Here is a 10,328-nt window from a genome sequence, read left to right as displayed (position 1 = left end):
TGTGGCCTCTCCCGTTGCAGAGCACAGGCTCCGGACGCACAGGCTCAGCGACCATGGCTCACGGGCCTAGCTGCTCCGCGGCATGTGGGATCTTCCCGGACCGGGGCACGAACCAGTGTCCCCTGCATCGGCAGGCAGACTGTGCCACTAGGGAAGCCCGGTCAGCCTTTTCGTAATATGAAATTTTATTTTCAAAATGGACTTTCTCACATCTCTCTCTGTACTTCTGAAGATGTTGACAATCTATACAAAACCAGGAGAAAGAGGTCTTTGGGACGCTAATGCATTACACTCAGTCTCTTGGCCCAGGTGGCCCAGGTTTGGTGAGGAGGACATGGCAAAGATGCAAGGAAGTCCTGAGCCAGCAGGGATTACTGTAATTCAATTCCTGGGCAGCCCCTTGCTGCCTTCCAGCCCAGGCACACATCTTTGCCTTTTTTCTATCTTCTGGCTTCCATAAATAATCCGCAAAGTGGACAGTTGGCGGCCAGAAAATCAATTGGCCCTTATATCTTCTCTAATTAATTTCTCATTGCCAAGCATTCGCAAGGCATTTGTAGGGAATAAACTAACTCTTCTACCTGTTATGGTGCTTTTGATAGATGACAAGACATAGATAGATTCAGGGTGGAACAAACAGGTAAAGTTCTATAGCTGAGTACACTCTATCTGGACTTCCTTTTATCTTGTGTAACTGTAGAGGACGATGTTTTCCCAAATACCATATTATTAATATAAATAATAATTAATTTAAATATGTTATCTTTTTTAACTCTACTTTTTTAAAACTACATTTGTGTTGTGTGACAGAAACTGTGGGTATTATAAGTAAATAGAAAATAGGGATGACAAAATGAAAAGTAAACTCATAATGTACATGAACATTCCTAAGGCTTTGAAACATGCCTGTGAGGAGACCAGCAGACACATATATTGGGTGCTCAAGAAATATTTAATGGATGAATGGAATTTTCCAAAACAGTTATTTGTATTTCTTCCCACCGTCAGCTTAGGAGATAACCTATTTGTTTTATACTTGCCAATGTTGTTCAGTTCTTTTCCTTTTTTTTAACAATTTAAGTGATATATTCTTACTACACACCTATGAGAATGGCTAAAATTAAAATATTAAAAATACCAAATACTGGTGAGAATGTAGAGCAACAGGAACTGTCATCCATTGCTGGTGAGAATGCAAAATTGTACAGCAACACTAGAAAACGGCTTGACAGTTTCATATAAAGGTAAACAGATACTTATCATAAGACTCTGCAAGCACACTCCTAGGTATTTGCCCAAGAGGAATGAAGATTCGTGTTGATATAAAAACTCTACACAAATGCTTAGAGTAGCTCTCTTCATAATCACCCTAAACTAGAAACAGCCTAAATGTGGGCTTCAGTGGGCAAGTGAATAAACAGACTGCTGCATTCATGTGATGGAATTCTACTCAGCAGTATAAAGAACAAATTTTTGATGCACATAACAACTTGGATAATCTCAAAGGCACTATGCTGAGTGAAAGAAGCTAACCTCAAAAGACTACATAGAGCATGATTTTCTCAAGGAATCAGAACTACAGTTGACCCTTGAATAATATGGGAATTAGGAATGCCAACCCCCCACAAGTCAAAAATCAGAATATGACTTTAGAGTTAGCCTTCCTCATCCACGGTTTTGCATTGGCAGATTCAACCAACCTTGGATCGTGTAGTACTGTAGAATTTACCATTGAAAAAAAAGTCCTATATAAGTGGACCTGCGCCATTCAAACCCATGTTGTTCAAGGGTCATCCGTATAGTGATGGGGAGTAGGTCAGTGGTTGCTAGGGGTTTGAGGCCAGGAGAGTGTGTGACTATAAAGTGAGAGCAATGGGGAGTTTTTTTGGGTGTAATGAAACTGCTCTGTATCCTGACTGTGCTGATGGTTACATGAACCCATACATGTGCTATAATTTATAAAAGTGTACCTCAAAAATGAGCCAATTTTATGGTATCATAATTTTTTTAACAAAATTTTTAATTAATTAATTGATTGATTTTTGCTGTGTTGGGTCTTCGTTTCTGTGCGAGGGCTTTCTCTAGTTGTGGCAAGCGGGGGCTACTCTTCATCACGGTGCACGGGCCTCTCACTATCACGGCCTCTCCTGTTGGGGAGCACAGGCTCCAGATGCGCAGGCTCAGTAGTTGTGGCTCACGGGCCTAGTTGCTCCGCGGCATTTGGGATCCTCCCAGACCAGGTCTCGAACCCATGTCCCCTGCATTAGCAGGCAGATTCTCAACCACTGCGCCACCAGGGAAGCCCCGGTATAATAAGTTTTAAAACGAAGTGAAAAAAACATACATTCTTATTGAAGACTGTTAAACAATAGGAAGCGTAAAAGTAAAATGGAGTCTTCACTCCTCACCTCCCTAACTCATACCTGGATGTGTATCCTTTCAGAGCTATCTATGCTGTTCTGACAGGCTGAGAGTTGCTGGGAAAGACATCAACTCAGGAGCCACATGGCCTTGATTTGTCCCAGCCCCACCACTTAATTGTAGCTTTGTGACTTTGGGCAAGTTACTTAACCTCTCTGTTTCTCATGTTTCTCTTTCTTACATACAAAATGGTGCTTATAGCTTGTTATTTACATAACAAGCACTGTAAGCATTTGCCATTTTTACTATAGGAACATACGACATGCACACGTAAAATCGGTTTGTATTTGTATCGTTTTGACATCTTTTGTTCATTTGACATTACATAATTAATATCTTTCCATGTCAGTATATAAAGATCTTCCCTACTTCTGGGAATTCCAAAGGCTGCATAGTAGTAGTCTATTATATATATATGAATTAAAATATATTTAATATTACATATTTATAAATATATATTCAATACATTCATATTAAATTTAATATTATATATCCTATTTATAATATAATATATTTAATAATGTTCTTATTGATGAAGGCACCCTTTTTAACTTAAACTGGTTTTTTATTTTTGAAAAATTTTCTCTACCAATCGGATCCCAATGTGCTCGCAATCTTCCAGGATTTGTTCACAGTTCATAGTTCACTGCTTGTACCCTTTTCTCCCTTCTCATCCTCTTCTTCCCCTTTCTCCTTCTTTTAAAAATCTTTTCCATAAGTTCCATGGGCTTTTCGGGAGGCATTGGACGTGATGTGTGTCTTCAGTCCGTCCTCTTGAATCAGAAGCTCTTACCCGCCTAACATCCTTTCTTAAACCCATCCTGTGAGTCAGGGGAAGTATTGAGGCAGAAGATTTCAGTGCTTAGGGAAGAAAACTGAACTTAAGCTGGGAAATTTGAGTGTGAATTCTGCTTAGCCATCCATTAGCTGGCTGAAGGTGGGCATTCACTTCAGATTCTCTGGTTCTCAGTTTCAATTGTAAAATGATATGCTTAGACTAGATGAACTCTAAAATTCTGTTACCTCCACTTACAAAATGGTGACACTAAGGCTCACAGAAATGATTTGCCAGTGGTCATCCAGGAAGTGAGATGTAGACTTGAGTCTTGAACACGTGTCTTAGGATTTCATATCACCAAGCCAACCTGAGCAATGCCACCTCAAGAACTGAGAGTGAAGGGGACACATCTCTCTGAGAGCCATTTCCTACCATGTGTGGACGTGGGCACGTGTGCCCCCACACAGAGGCTGTCTCAGGAGGTCGCCTCGTGGCTCTTATACGCCTGCCCTCCAGTGGACAGAGCTGTGTTCTAGAACGTTGCCTGCTCATCCTCTCGTGGGGCGGGGGTGGGGGTCTAGCTCGGCTTTGGCCCAGCACTGAGAAGCAGCCCTGTACAGATGGTGGTGCGGCTGCGTGCACAGTGGTCGGGCCTCCCAGCACTGGAGAGCATGGCTGAGCTGGTTCCGAACTCGCTCTGACAACATTCCTCTCCTGGCAGCCGTGTAATCTCTCCTCCAGCCTTGTGCAAGCAAATGGCTTTGCAGCGGCTCCCCTCAGTCCTGGTGTAAGCAAGGTACAAGCATCAGGGCTGTGCCTTTGTATACATTTCCCTTATTTGGATCTTTCCACAAGGCCTTCCCTAGATGTCAATTTCCTCCTTCCTTTCCATGGATTTCCCTTTGGGTTGTATGAACACGGTTTTTCTTTTTAGTCAATATTAGGATGACTTTTAAAAATTTGCAGCAAAACCCCTAACTCCTCTAAACACACAAACAAACAAGCCAACAGAAAATCAAACCAGCAAACAGACGCATCCTACAAATCCATTAAAAGTGCTTCTTCAACACAGTCTCATCAGCCTCTAGTTAGGGGACGGTGTACTTGTTTCTTACACGGTTTAAGAATTGAGTGCTCGTCTGTTGCCCCACACCTTTAGCTTCTTTGGAACATGAGCTTCTGGAGTTCTGATCTGTCACTTCATTCTTTCTGGCCGCCTCCTTCCTTCTCCTTTACCTGGTTCTGTCCATTCCCTGAGTCTCATGCAATTATACCATCTGGCCGACCTTTTGGTTACTCCAGACCAGCTGTTCTCAACTCTGGCTGCACGTTAGAATCACTTGGGGATTGAATTTGTCTTTGTTGGATTCTAGGTGTGCATATATTTAAACATACCTTAAGTGACCTGTACATAGAGGGGGTAAGAAATGGATAACATCTGTTAAATGGGATCAACTCCTTCCTTTTTCTACCTACCTAATCTAGCTTCTTTCCTCTTTCGGTGGTTCTCAGAGAGAAAATAGGGGGTTCCCTTGGGCGGTTGTTGGCTTTCAAGCCTTTGATCTGACAATGCATTCATAACTCTCTGGGAGTGTGGTACCCACCCTACAGGCTTATAGTCACTCTTAGAGGTCACAGGATGAACACGAGGTACAGCGTGATTTTTCGCTTGCTTTATAATTTTCTCTATATCACTCTTTCATTCATAGTTCAGAAACAGTAGATGAATTATGTAGGCTTTTTAGACTCCTCAATAAAAGGAGAAGGGGAAAGGGAGCTCTAGGTTGAAGAAATTTGCATAGAAAGAAAGTATGCCCCAGTCACTGCGCATTTCAAGATATGTGATATCAGTATTTGAAATGTTTTTGAGTCTGGTTCTTTTTAAAATACTTAGGGGCATCCTGGCTGTAAAGACACAAGGCCTTTTGCACAGGTTGTATGTTTAAGCTCATGGGAAGAGAGTCATAAAGCCCATCTTCCATATCCACCTTCTGTTGGGTATTGAGAAAACTCTTTTCTCTTCGTCTAAGCACCTGTGTTGAATTTGGTAGCTGTGGTGTTTGGACTGATTCAGCAGTAATTAATCTCCAGGCTAATTATGAGCTCTGTTGTCATTTTGCTAGATGTAATTAAACTGCGTTGCTGGAGAAAGTTGGGGAACTCTGGTTTCCAAGAAAACTCTTCCCTGTAACTTGGCAAGGAGCTCAAGAGTGTCAACATAATCAGCCAATTAAATATAAGCTGGAAGCCCGATGTCCTTCAGGATGAGTTTCCATGAAGAAGACAAGTGTATGTTCACAAGAGGCACCTGCTGTTTTACTGCTGCCTTTTTGGAAAGAGCTTGGAGTATTCTAGAGGTTTTCTCTCATTAATCCTCTTGATAGCTTTATTAAACAGGAAGCAGAGCAAACATTTTAGTCCCTTTCAAACAGATGAGATGATTAACATCGTGAAGGTCAACTGTCTTGTCAAAGAGCATAGTGACCACGGGTCAGAAGAAATTTCAGTAATGTATTTCCTTTAAAAATGTGATGATTGTCTACATAGATTTCTATAGCAACCATCAAATACATGATTATACTAGCATAAAGATATGAATTGGTGAATAAATTCTTTAAGTCTTTTGGGGCCAAGGTTCTGTTCCATTTTTTAGTCTAGGGTAAGGAGATACCCTAACAAACGTGGGTGTTGCTGAATCACACTGGCCTTGGCCTTGCTCAGAAGGGCCACTTTGAAGAGATGAGGAAGAAGGTGCATCTGGTCCGTCTTTCCATAAAAATCAGCCCTGGTAACCTGTTTGGCAAATAAGTTGCAGGCTTCCAATGCCTGACATAGGTAGAAAGACATATCGTACTTCGTTATTTTAAACAGGTTTTAATGCTTTATCTCTGAGCAGACTCTTTGCCTTGGTGTGCACAGAATATATGGTCAAGGAGAAAGCATTTAAAGCATGGGACAGCTACTCTCGTTGCTGTGTTTCCAAAAGGATGTGTGGGTGTGTACATGGGCTCCACCAGTGATACTCAAGAACTCAGGATGATTTGGGGAGGTACATTGACTCATATAGGTAGAGTTTTATACTGTTGGATATTTTTCATAGTTTTATTTATGGCAAGGGATTTCCATTTAAAAGAGTAAGGAATAAGAATGTCCTGTTGAAAATAAATTTATCTAAGTAAAACTGTGACCCATATAATTGTTAAATAAATAATGATATGGGTAACGTGTGGGTAGAGGCACAATTATGAAGGTGGCACTCGAATGACTAAGGTTTAGGTCACAGGGGCCTCTATCCGTTCTCTCCTACTCCTGGTAAGAGATTTACCTTCTTGATTCCTTTGCCTCTACAGTAATTCCACTTTGTTAAAGGTGGGTCAGATAAGAAAACTAATGTGTTGTACCATTAAGTCACAAATATGTATTCCGTTGCTATTGCAATAATGAAAAGATAAGGAAAACCACACTTAAACTCTGCCTTGAGTCTCCGAATTAATTTTAGTGCCCAGTCATTTGACTAACAAAAGTTTGGGTCTTACAAACATATGACTTAGTGCCTATAATAACCACAGATTATGATTATTCCCTGAGAGTGTTTCTTCTTTCCCTGCTCTGCTGAAAACAAACAGCCATAGTAAAAACTCGGTTTCTTCCTAACCATGGACAAACTAAATGGCAAGAGATCCAGGCTTTGCATATTGACTTTGGCTTTGGAAAAATAAGGGAAACTCTAAAGGACAATATGCCAGTCCACATTTCCTGACACACACAACACGGATAATCTCACTTACCTTGTGCTAAGTGAAAGAAGCCAAACTCAAAATGTTACATACTTGTTGATTACATTTATATGACTTTCTGGACAAAGTCAAACTATGGGGACAGAAAACTTATTAGTGATTGTCAGGGGGCTACAGGTTGACTTCCAAGGGGCAGGGAAAAATTTTCAGGATGCTGGAACTATTCTCTATCTTCATTATGGTGGAGGTTGTAAGACTATATCCATTTGTCAAAACTCTTAGAACTGTATGCTAGAAAGGGTGAATTTTACTGGATGTAAATTATACCTCAATAAACCTGACCGAAGAACAAATAAATGTTCTTAGTGTTCCATAAGAAGAATTACAAGTAAAATATGAAATAATAGTCAAACCAAAACGAAAAGCCACAAATACCTGCAAATCATTTCTTGAGGGTGGAGAAAATCAGTCTCAAATTGCAAATTGATTTACCTTGATAGACAGCCTCTTAATCTGTATGTCTAGAGTGAAAATATCAAGTGTATCCTTTTATACAAATTGTTTCCATTCAATCTTTTTTTTTTTGTTCACGACTAGATTCATTTCAGCCCTACTGCTCCTCATAGTTTGAACAATTTATCATGGCAAAGCGTGCTTTCTCTGGTCGGGTATTATATTAGTACATCGCTGTCAATGATTGCCCTGTAGCAGTTTTTTTCATATAAAACACACTCTACCTTTGGTACAATTAGGGAATGCCTAAGAGTGGAAATGATGGAGAAATTAGGAACATATAAACTTTTGGAGATAACGTACTCCGAATTAGTTCGGAATGGCCAACTTTTAAAATAGTGTGATCAGGTACAGATAAGGTTTGTAGCCCCTCTTACCTTGCATGTCCCCCTGTCCCCATGCTCATGAGATTGTATGGAACATTTTGGCTCCCCTGGGTGTCTTCAGTCTGTGAGTTCCTTAGGAGCAAGAGACATATTCATTTTTGTATCCTATTTCCTAGCACAGTGCTTGTAGGAACTAAAAATTGCTTCTGAATGAATAAGTGAAAACTTATGGCTTTCTAATGATCTTAAATGAATCATTACCATGTAAAAACGGACTTTTGCAAGGAGTTGGGCAAGTGACATGAATTCTGACATGCCAAGATGGACACATGAGGCCATATGTCTGTGATACTGTAGGTGTAGCTTTTCTTGGAGGCATGTGGCTGGACTTGAAGTCTTCTTGAAACTTGTTCTAGTTGCTGGTTGGTTAAAGTAAGAACTACTCAAAGCTTTTAATGCATTCATTAAAATTTGTTTAAAGTAGTCTAATAATGAAAATTAAGTCATTTAGGAAAAAAATGATGCATTTTTAAAGGTTCCTCTGCCTTGCAAATATAATGAATTATCAAAGGTTACACATATTTTATAGACACTGTTTTCTTTCTTTTTCTTTTTTTTTTTTTGCAGTATGCGGGCCTCTCACTGTTGTGGCCTCTCCCGTTGCGGAGCACAGGCTCCGGACGCGCAAGTTCAGCGGCCATGGCTCACGGGCCCAGTCGCTCCGCGGCATGTGGGATCTTCCCGGACCGGGACACGAACCCGTGTCCCCTGCACCGGCAGGCGGACTCCCAACCACTGCGCCACCAGGGAAGCCCTAGACACTGTTTTTATAGGACTAATTGACTTTCTTTTGAAGCACTGGTATATTGTTGCCAATTCATATCATTCCATAGTTCAAATAAGAGGTCCCTTTTCCTCATGGCTTTTTAGGGAAGTCTTTTAAAGTAATACATGAAAATCTGATTAATATATAGTCTGGTTTTCATAATTGTATCTGTTGTGATTCAAGGACTGATTTAAGATTTCTATTTCATTTTATTTTTCTTGTTTTGTGGCAATCACAGACAGTTAGCCATGTTCACCTTCTGATACCTATGACACAATTTTCATATCACAGAAGGCAGAACTCACCTTACCAAGCCCTCAGGATTGTTTACTGATTATAGACTCAGTTAATTCTTCTCAAACAGTGCAAACAGTCAAGGTCAGCTCCTTTTTGTTGATTTGTTTCCAAGAGGCCTCGTAGGATACTGCCCACCTCTGTAGCTCCATTTCACAATTGATCTTGGCTGTGTTTCCCTTCACACATTGTATTTGTCATCATTTCACTTATCCCAGACTTACTAATCAATACATCAATTAACAAATATTTGCTGAGTTCTTTTTGTGGTGGCACATGATATTTATCTTGCCCAGGAGACATTGCCTTTCCTATGGTAACTACATTTAGGTTTCCCTTTGGGGCGTCTCTCCCTACATCTCTCAGTCATGTGCTTTGGAAGCAGCAGAGCTCCAGCAGTGGGCACATGACTCAGACTGGCCAATCAGTGTAGTCCATTTCTCTGGCCCCAGTGAATTGTGTGGTGATGGGCACACGACATGAAACAGTCCATTAGGAATGAATTCCATGACTTTGGACTAAAACTGTTGGGAAGAGAAGCTGTCTTTCTCCCAGGGTTACTAACCAGGTGCAGTATTTCTGGGGCTATCTTTAATCCCACTATTAGAGGATCTTTGAAGAAGGAAGCCAATATAGAGAAAACCAGACCCAAGGAATGGAGAAAGAAATTCTTATGTCCCTTTAAAAAGCCTGATCCGGGCTTCCCTGGTGGCGCAGTGGTTGAGAGTCTGCCTGCCGATGCAGGGGACATGGGTTCGTGCCCCGGTCTGGGAGGATTCCACATGCCGCGGAGCGGCTGGGCCCGTGAGCCATGGCCGCTGAGCCCGTGCGTCCGGAGCCTGTGCTCCGCAACGGGAGAGGCCACAACAGTGAGAGGCCCGCGTAGCAAAAAAACAAAAAACAAAAAAGCCCGATCCAACTGTGTCTGAAGCTGATATCAGGCTACACGTGTACCTTAGAACATACACAATTTCTGTCCTTCACTAAAAAGGACTACTGATTAAAATACTCACATGTGCAAAGATTCTGAAAAATACAAATTTCTGGTTTCCAAGGGTTTACAATAGATCAGAAAGAATAAAATAGAATCATATCAAGTTAGCATTACTCTTCAAAAGTATGCTATTTTTTCTCTCTATCCCTGAAATTATTCAGGATTGTTTGCATATATTCCTTTCTTCAAAGATAGATTGCAGAGAAGAGAGCCTGGTCTTCTATTCACCTCCTTTTTCTTAATATCTAGCAAAGTGCTTGTACATGGAAAATAGTCGATAAATTTTTATTGAATTTATCTGAAAAGACAACTAATGGTACTCAGGGATTTATGGTAAATGCCAAATGAGTAGTTTAGATCATGACATCCTATTTTATGTTAAATCACATTTTTTGTCCTCTGGGCCAGGTCTTCATTCAGATTGCTACCACTAGATAAT

The sequence above is a fragment of the Mesoplodon bidens genome, assembly GCF_964165515.1.
Source record: "Mesoplodon bidens genome assembly, contig: HAP1_SCAFFOLD_72, whole genome shotgun sequence".
NCBI lineage: Eukaryota > Metazoa > Chordata > Mammalia > Artiodactyla > Ziphiidae > Mesoplodon > Mesoplodon bidens.
The sequence above is the reverse complement of the archived record's forward strand: the minus strand, read 5'-3'. Positions refer to the sequence as shown.